This window comes from Paramormyrops kingsleyae, chromosome 12, assembly GCF_048594095.1.
Source record: "Paramormyrops kingsleyae isolate MSU_618 chromosome 12, PKINGS_0.4, whole genome shotgun sequence".
NCBI classification, from domain to species: Eukaryota; Metazoa; Chordata; class Actinopteri; order Osteoglossiformes; family Mormyridae; genus Paramormyrops; species Paramormyrops kingsleyae.
The window spans coordinates 22769420-22777578 of record NC_132808.1 but is presented as its reverse complement, the minus strand read 5'-3'; the positions used below and the strand labels follow the sequence as shown (position 1 = coordinate 22777578).

Below are 8159 nucleotides of genomic sequence, written 5' to 3'. Positions count from 1 at the left end.
CAAAATAACTGATGTTCTGTTCCACACGCAACAAATTATAGCCCCCCCCCCCCCCCCCCCCCGTTCTACCTATTTATGCAGTCACTTTATAAGAGCACATAATTCATATCTCCCACGGCTAATTCTTTAACAGTTTGCTACATGCTGACGGGGAGATAAAAGGCTTGCTTTTTACTTGAGTCTAGATTAACTCAAGCCCACAACAGTCGTTTAAACGTGTGGCAGCCGAATCGTCGCGTTTAAAAGTTTACAACGTCACACCAATAAATACTCTTCTTATGAGTTCAGTGTGCTTCATTAGATGATACTATATTTGTAACATTTTATGTTGCACAGCCAAGTGTGCAATCTCTGAAACTGAGAAACGGGACATGTGTATATTTTAAGCAAAATGTTATCTTAAGGCTAATTGAAATTTGTGAAGTAACTTTAAGGTTAATTAATATTGAAACGTTACATTTAAAATGCTTGGACATGTTTATCAGGAAGTTAAAGGCTAGGCAACTGCACCAGTACCTTCACCTTTCCAGTATAAAAGCTATTTTACAGCTTGTTAGCGCAGATCATCTTACTGTAACTAAAACTGAGTGACACAAGAGAGCAAGTAAGATAGTAAACCGGATTAAACTTGCCTTTAACACTTTTTACTGTATAATATAAACACAGGGTTCTGCAAAGCCCATTTTCGCAGTTTTTTTTTGGGGGGGGGGGGGGGTGACCTGCATAATGGCAATTAGACAGGCTGAGTGACTGACTGAAGGCAAAACCAAAAAATCGATAGTAATGTCACATCAATCAGTTTTCACGGGCAGACTTGCTGGAGTTGCTGAAGTCTATTTAATGTGTGTGTCCTGTTTCAACGTCGCAAAATCTTAGTTTTCAACCTGCGAAAACTGAAAAGGTTTGACATGTGACGCATTATTATTGATTTTATTGGTTTTTAAACAGTAGGCTTAAGCACTCTTTTTTTTTTTTAAGAAGGTTGCAAGGTAGATATGTAAGGTAGGAATCCTGTGTGAGCTTTTAACAGAGCGATCGCTCGAGAAGCACCGTCGCTCGCCAGATCGTCCCTTTTGAAGATAGGCCTTTCCGTTTCCCGCTGCAGTCTTCAGAGATTCCACATCTGGCCTGCATGACAAATGAAACAAATTCAAATTACACGAAACAATCAATATAACAGCTTAGCATTCTGCTCAATGTAAACTACCGTGAACCGGACCAGGCCGCCGTCAACATGCCGTGAACACCCTGAATATTCCATTTTTCAAATTATTTGTTTTATACAGAAGCACATACACAGATTTCAAACAAAAATATCTATAAAAATGATTTCGTGATATACAATCCAATCAGTGTCCCAGTGTTCTTAGGGTCTTAGGATCCCAGGAAATACAGAGAATTGGACAGAAAACATGGACATCGTTGGGTGATAGGCAGTAAATACCCGTCTGTAGACACATCATAGCATCATATGCACAGGCAGTCAATGGGTTAAATATATACTTTACGTTGTCATGATGTGGATTTTTTTTTTTTAAGTAGAGGAGCGAAGCCACTAGAGCCATTTTTGGGGGGGGCGCGATGGCCCCCAACGGCAACCCCCCCCCCCCCCCACGCGTACACATTCGCGGCAGTCGGCCGGACCCGGCCAACTCTCACAGCTGTCACACATTTTCGACAGATTCCGCACAGCCTGGATGAGGCCTGGAGGCATTCCTTTGCCCTTACGCATTCGCAGGGAGGAATTACCGTTACCATCTGATATTGTGGAAGTGGGAAGCGTTCCACGCCGACCTTGCCCAAAGCTGTCCGGAACTGGGGGGTCGTGGATTGATTATCTCAGATGGCCTCCGGGGGTCACCGGGGGCCCTTTTTGTGGTCTTCCGGCAGCCCCCCCGCCATCCCACCCCATCCTCAGAGCCCCAGTGTGCTTTTCATCCGGCACACTGGGCCGCTTTGTGCAGGGTGCACGCAGGGAGGACACATGCGCGGTGAGCCTCTGTCATAGGAAAGGCATGCTTCGATGGAGTCATTCCCAGCTGCTGGCCGCGGTAGGCCCAGCGGCCTCGGCCAATCAGGGCACGGCGGGCCGCATAAACAGGATGCTCCGAATGTGCGATTGCACAAGTGTGTAAGAGGAGCCGGGCTCCGCGTGCATTCCTCTTCTGGGACCGAGGCCTTGGCATGCAAGCGCTCGTTACTCCCAGGCGGATGGACGCTTAGGGTTTTAAAGGGCTGTATAGGATTTTACACACACACACAAAAAATAAAAGCAATGATGTTTTATTATATTTACCCGTACCAACCGTGATTGAGAATGTGTCGTCGAAATGCATAAATCTAGAATATTATGGGCAAAATCAAACAAACAGGAATCAAATAGTGCTTTTGGTAAATATGAAATATTTTTGGTTTCAGAGTGAGAAAACAGGTTTTTAACTTTTCTTTTTCTGTTCAGGGTTATTCATGATACTGTTGGTTTATTGAAATATGTTATTGGACCAAAATCCTATTACTACATTAAATAAGGCATGCGCTCTTTAAAACGATATCTTCAGTCAGCTGTGACAATGCGTTCTGCAATAAGACGGCATGTACAGATTCAGATCCCACTGGAAAATCTGCATCAGTGAAAATACAGCATGTGTTGCTTTACTAAAACTAAAAAAAGTGCAATTCTGCAACTTAAGTCAGGTGTAAAAGCTGACATAACAGTGACAGACAGAGGACCACTTTGTCCTGCTGTTGTACTGCTGAATGCTTAGCGGACATGAATATTTGTGAGCCAGCACTCTGACATCGGTGCAGCATTCATGCAGTCCAATAATCATGGTCAGTGTTAATGGGAAGTTTGGAAGATCTCGTTTACCTGGGAGTGCCTCACATCAAAGAGCTGTGGAGCATACAGTCACGGCGTGTTAACTTTTTCTAAAATATCCAAAGATGGCAAATGTTAATTAGCAGGAATTAGAGGATTGTGGGCAATTTACCAATCTACCATTAGCTTACTCATTATCATAAGTGTAGCCTTTGCAGGACACAGTTGTTTTTAAACTCATTTTTAAACTTTTCATGCCTATATTTGTTTGTAGGGCCTGCTGTAGCTGGAATGACACCCTCCAGTCTACATGATCCCATATCAAAGAATTCAATCTTCATGCACTGAGGGTTGATGATGATGCAGGTGCTGCTTATTGATTGATTAAATAATTCCTGCAACTTATGATGCTAACCCGTTATACTTGGTGCTTTACCAGTCCGGATACATCTTGGATGCTGTCCTCAAATTAGGTGTCAGCATTGGATTCATGAATTCAAGTAGGGTGACCACCTAATCCATGTCAGGAGAGAACCTTGAACTACTTTGGGTTTTACAAACTACTTTATAACTGAAAGGCTCCTGTGCTCGGCTAAATGGTTCAATTCTTCTTGTGCTTTTACTGGTTCATTTTCTTGACTGAAAGACTCATCCAGCTGTATCACATTAGTGACACGTGCATGATTATAGGAGACTGACCAATCAGCACACAGCAAGAACTCAGCGCTTAAGTGAAATCGGGGTCCTTTTAATTGAAATGGTTGAAATGGTAAATTACAAACCCTGTCCCAGTCATTGCCCCTGACATGGATTATCTGTAACCTGCAGTGAAATGTAAGGTTGTTGACTCCAACATAAGAGTAAAGAAGCAGTAAGACAAAGTCAGAGTATAATATGTAATAAATAAGGAATAGTATAGTTATGCTAGAAATTAGTTAAGAAGACCAGATTTGTGCGGCACAGCTTGGTGTCTCATTGCCTTGGTGCCTCATTGCCTTGGTGTCTCATTGCCTTGGTGTCTCATTGCCTTGGTGCCTCATTGCCTTGGTGCCTCATTGCCTTGGTGCCTCAGAGCTGTGACCTCCTGCCTGAGGTCTGGGTTTGCCGGTCTGACGTATGAAAGTGTGGATCCCCATTAACATCACAGGCAGTCTTATAATAGGGACATTAGCACCTCTGCCTTGATTGCTGGTGAACTGTGAGCCAAGGCGACAGGAAGTGGAAAGAAAACATTATGAAATGGTGTGAGTCTTCGGTGGTTTAGCGGGTATTCATACTGTAGTTCTTGTGCCTCATTCAAAGGAAGAAAAACACATATTTTGTGCCAAAATAGTTCACCGGTCAGTCACGACTCTCTTTTTTCCCCCCCCATGTATGTTACGATTTTTCAGGATGACGTGTGTTTGAAACTATGACACTGTTCTGACGGCGGTCCGCGTGGAGAGCAGGCCTGGCGGTGGGAACGGGAGTCAGCACTTTCCACGTCACGGTGACGGGATGCTGGGAAGTGACCCTGTGAGTAACTGCCGGCTGGTGATGAACGCCTCAGTCACGCCTCAGCATACCGGAAGTCAGCGGATAACTGAGTACTGTCATGGACTGACTCTGCCCTCTGCCTCCCCACCATGTGTCCCTGAATTCCTCATGCACGTCTCTCCCTGAGCTAAAAAGCGCATAACTTCCGCTGCCCCCCCCCCCACGTGGCATGGAGTGAGCGGGTGAAATCACCACCCGTCTGCCGCTGGGCATTTCCTGCTGGGCCTCGCCCCGAGTGCCCAGGGGACTGTGTGCTCCCTATCGGGCGGGATGTTCTAGGACAGCAGGTTCCGGAACCCGGGCCCCAGATGTGGCGGCCTGAACGGGAGCCAGTCATAACAGGCGCCTGTGACGACTCACTGGGCGGGCCAGCTCTCGAATAATGAGAAGGATGGTTAAGGCACTGGCTTTAAAATAAGGATGGGAGGGGTCCCAGTGGGTAGTTATACCTTTAGAGCAGTGATTCCTAATCCGGTCCTCAAAGACTCACAGACAGTCCATGTCTTTGCTCCCACCCAGCTCTCCACCCAAGAGCAAAAATGCCGACTGTCTGGCAGGGAGCTTGGAAGGAACAAAAATGTGGAACGGCTGTGGGTCCCCGAGGACTGGATTGGGGAACACTTCTTTAGAGGAAGACGCCGAACCTGAAAGGCTTCAGTAAGATATTGAGCTGAGCAAACCGATAAACACTTAAAACCCTCAGAAGCCGTTCTGCGTAAAAAAGGGCTCAGAGTGCAAAAAAAAAAGAGAGAACATTTTAAAACTGTACCTGGCTTCTGTAAAATGGGGGAAAGAATCACAGGACCTGGAAAGGCGCAGAGCTATCTGTCGCTCTGCTGGTCCGCATTGTCGCCATGTTCTTCTCCAGCCATGTAAACATGTTGACACGGTCGGGATATAATGGGGCGGAAATTGAACCTGCATCCTGTTGCTTTGTTGCAGCCAGGTAACTGGATGCCATTAGCAAGCAGAATGCCCTCTGTGAGAAGATTCTGGAGCCAGGCGCTTTGTTGATCTTACACGCCTGTTAAATACAGTACGGTAACGTGATCCCTAGGCAAAGCCGACTGGAGTCAAACAACAGGAAATTGGGGGAAGCTGGGCGGGGGGGGGAGAGGTAGGTGGGACCGAGTTCCCTCCTGCTTGGCCCAAGCTCTGGAGATTGTGTGAAAGAGGTGAAGAGGAGAGGCCGGCTTTTTTTTCAAGAGATAAAAGCATCCAGCGTGCATCTTTTCACTGTAAATAAGAGTCCCAGTTCCCGAGCCAGAATTACCTGTGCAATTGCAGCTGCGTTACTGAATCGCTGACTTCCTGTCCTTCATCTCCCTCGAGCTGCGATTCCCTGCCGGTTCCTCTTTTTTTCCCATAATCCTCAGTATGGCCAAAGCCATTTAAACAGTCACACGTACATAGGAAGAGGAAGGCGACAAGAGCGACTCTAACCGTAGCAACATGCGGAGACGGTCATGGGGCTGCAGCCCATAATAAAACACCAAATCTTCTGAACTGGTCCGCAGCGCTCGTATGCCAAAGATGACAGGGTTAGGGATCTGAGTTTCCATGATGCCCCCCAGGGTGATTTTTACCTTGTAATCACAGCGCATGGCGGCCGCGAGGTGTGTCTGTTCCTGCCCCGCTCGTCGTGCTGACGACAGTAACAACCACCTTTATTTTCAGCCTTTTCCTTCCAATAAACTTTAATAAGCCCAGACTTTCCTGTCATAAAAGCAGGACGTGTAGGTGGTCTGAAGCTGAGCATACAGCATCCTGAAGGTGTATTCCTGATTTATTATATGATAAATAAACACATTGGCCGCGTCTGCACTCCCCAAAACTGGTCACCAAGACCTTACCGGTTTATTTTTATCCCAGGAGACTGAAACCTAACTCAAACCAAATGTGTTTTGTGCTTCAAGCTGAGAATTTTACGTATGGGGGGGGCGGTCAAACACTTCGGTTCCCCATATAGTTCGCTGATTCATAGGCAGAATACACAGGAGCAGGTAGAGTGATTAAGGATACGGAAGGTGATTGGTTCATGTCCCTGGAGGAGCCGTGATGTTTTGAACCAGGGACAAAAATGGGACACCATCAACTGAGCTACTGACCAGCTGCATCCAAAATGAGTTATCTAAAGACAGGCTTGTTTAAACACTTTCTGTTTATGCAAATGCAGGATGTTTCCATGTTGTTAATTGGAGGAACATTTGGACTATGATTTACATAAGGAAACATGTTTTAAAATAGATTTTATAAATGAACTGTAAAAGTACATTCAGACAGTCGGCTGTAAGTCAGGAAGCTCAACACCTCCCGGTTGATGGAACAGCCACCCTCCTGGGAGTTTGACGAGTGTTTACCATTCCACGATATGTGGCAGCCCTGCTGTGCCCGGTGCCATTCACCGGCCTGTTTGTGACGCCCTGCTCGGACCTCAGGCTGGCGTTTCCGCATCTCACTGCTTCCCAGCGCGATGTGCAGGAGCCCTCTGGGTTAGATTTGTTTAGACTTGGCAAAGATGGTGTCTCCTCACACAGAACCAATATTATCACCAGTGGTATTTACATAATGTTGCTGTTTTTGGTTTCCACGGACTACATACACGTATGGGTGGATATTAGATCCGTTTACGTGTGCCGATATCTGCGCATGAAGGGCTTATGTCTAGGGTCAGAGGAAGAAGCCCTGATCGTTAACAGCTGCCAGTTTACCAAGAAGTTAAGGCAGTTTACAAAGAAAAAATATGAAAACATAAATTGTTGTATGCTGACTTTCTTCATGCTAATTTGCTCTGTGCTAATTTACGCTATGCTAACTTGGTCTATGGTACTTTCTGTATGCTAGCTTGATCTGTGCTAACTTGCCAAATGCTACCTTGCTCTATGCTAACTTGCTCTATGCTAGCTTCCTCTATGCTAGCTTGCTCTGTTGTCTTTTACAGTCAGTAAATCTTGGACATTTCAATTAAAAATATGACAAATAGCATGAGCTGTGAATTTAAATAAGAGCATGGCGGCTCAGCGGGTAGCACTGTGGGTTCTATTCTCGCCCCAATTCTGTGTGTGGGTGTGGGTGTGTTCGGAATTATTACATTGTGGGGACAAGATGTCCCCACAATGTGATAAAAACCTGTAACTTGTTACCATTTGTGGACATTTTTCTGGTTCCCCAACTGCACTCGAAAAAACTAAAATAGCCAAAAGTCTTGTATTTTGTTTGGTTACTTGTGGTTAAGGTTAGGGCTGGGTAAGGGTTAAGGGTGTCACAGTTGAGATTAGGGTTATGCCCATAGAAATTTATGGATGGTCCCCACAAAGATATGAATACAAACCTGAATGTGTGTGTGTGTGTCTGTGTGTGTGTGGTGTTTGCTTTTTTCTGTCTCTGGGTTTCCTCCATGTACTCCAGTTTACGCCCACAATCCAAAGACTTGTGGTTAGGTGGATTGGTGTCTCTAAATTGCCCGTAGTGTGTGTGATTTTCTGTTTGTGTGCTGTGATGCACTTGGCACCCCCAGCCTCGTGCCCCCTGCTTCCCGGGACGGGCTCCAGACTCACCGCGACCCTGCATTGCGTGGGTGGTTATGGGAAAATGAATGAGATGGATGTTTTGAAAAAAATTACATGTTTTTATAAAATGGTCATGATCAAGTAGTGATCTCATGACGTGCACAGGCGGGGATTAAGACCTCCAGGTGGTTGTGACATGCTATTCTAGAATATCGCGTTGCCATTTCTTAACATTGTTATGTTGAAAATATGCTACGGCTCACAGAAAAAGGTCACAGAGAGTGCTCTTGCTACTG

The 8159-nt window shown here is 45.7% G+C and overlaps 1 long non-coding RNA gene across 2 annotated transcripts; it reads right to left on the bottom strand.

Moving 5' to 3' along the window:
* Positions 1–703: 703 nt before the first annotated feature.
* LOC140577668 (uncharacterized) lies at positions 704–1952 on the bottom strand. 2 transcript variants are annotated; one of them, XR_011981818.1, is made up of 2 exons: positions 1750–1952; positions 704–1128 (listed from the first exon to the last, which is right to left on the bottom strand). It is a non-coding gene; the product is annotated as an uncharacterized lncRNA (long non-coding RNA). The 2 variants fall into 2 exon arrangements; XR_011981817.1 differs by having other exon boundaries at positions 1756–1952.
* Positions 1953–8159: the final 6207 nt, after the last annotated feature.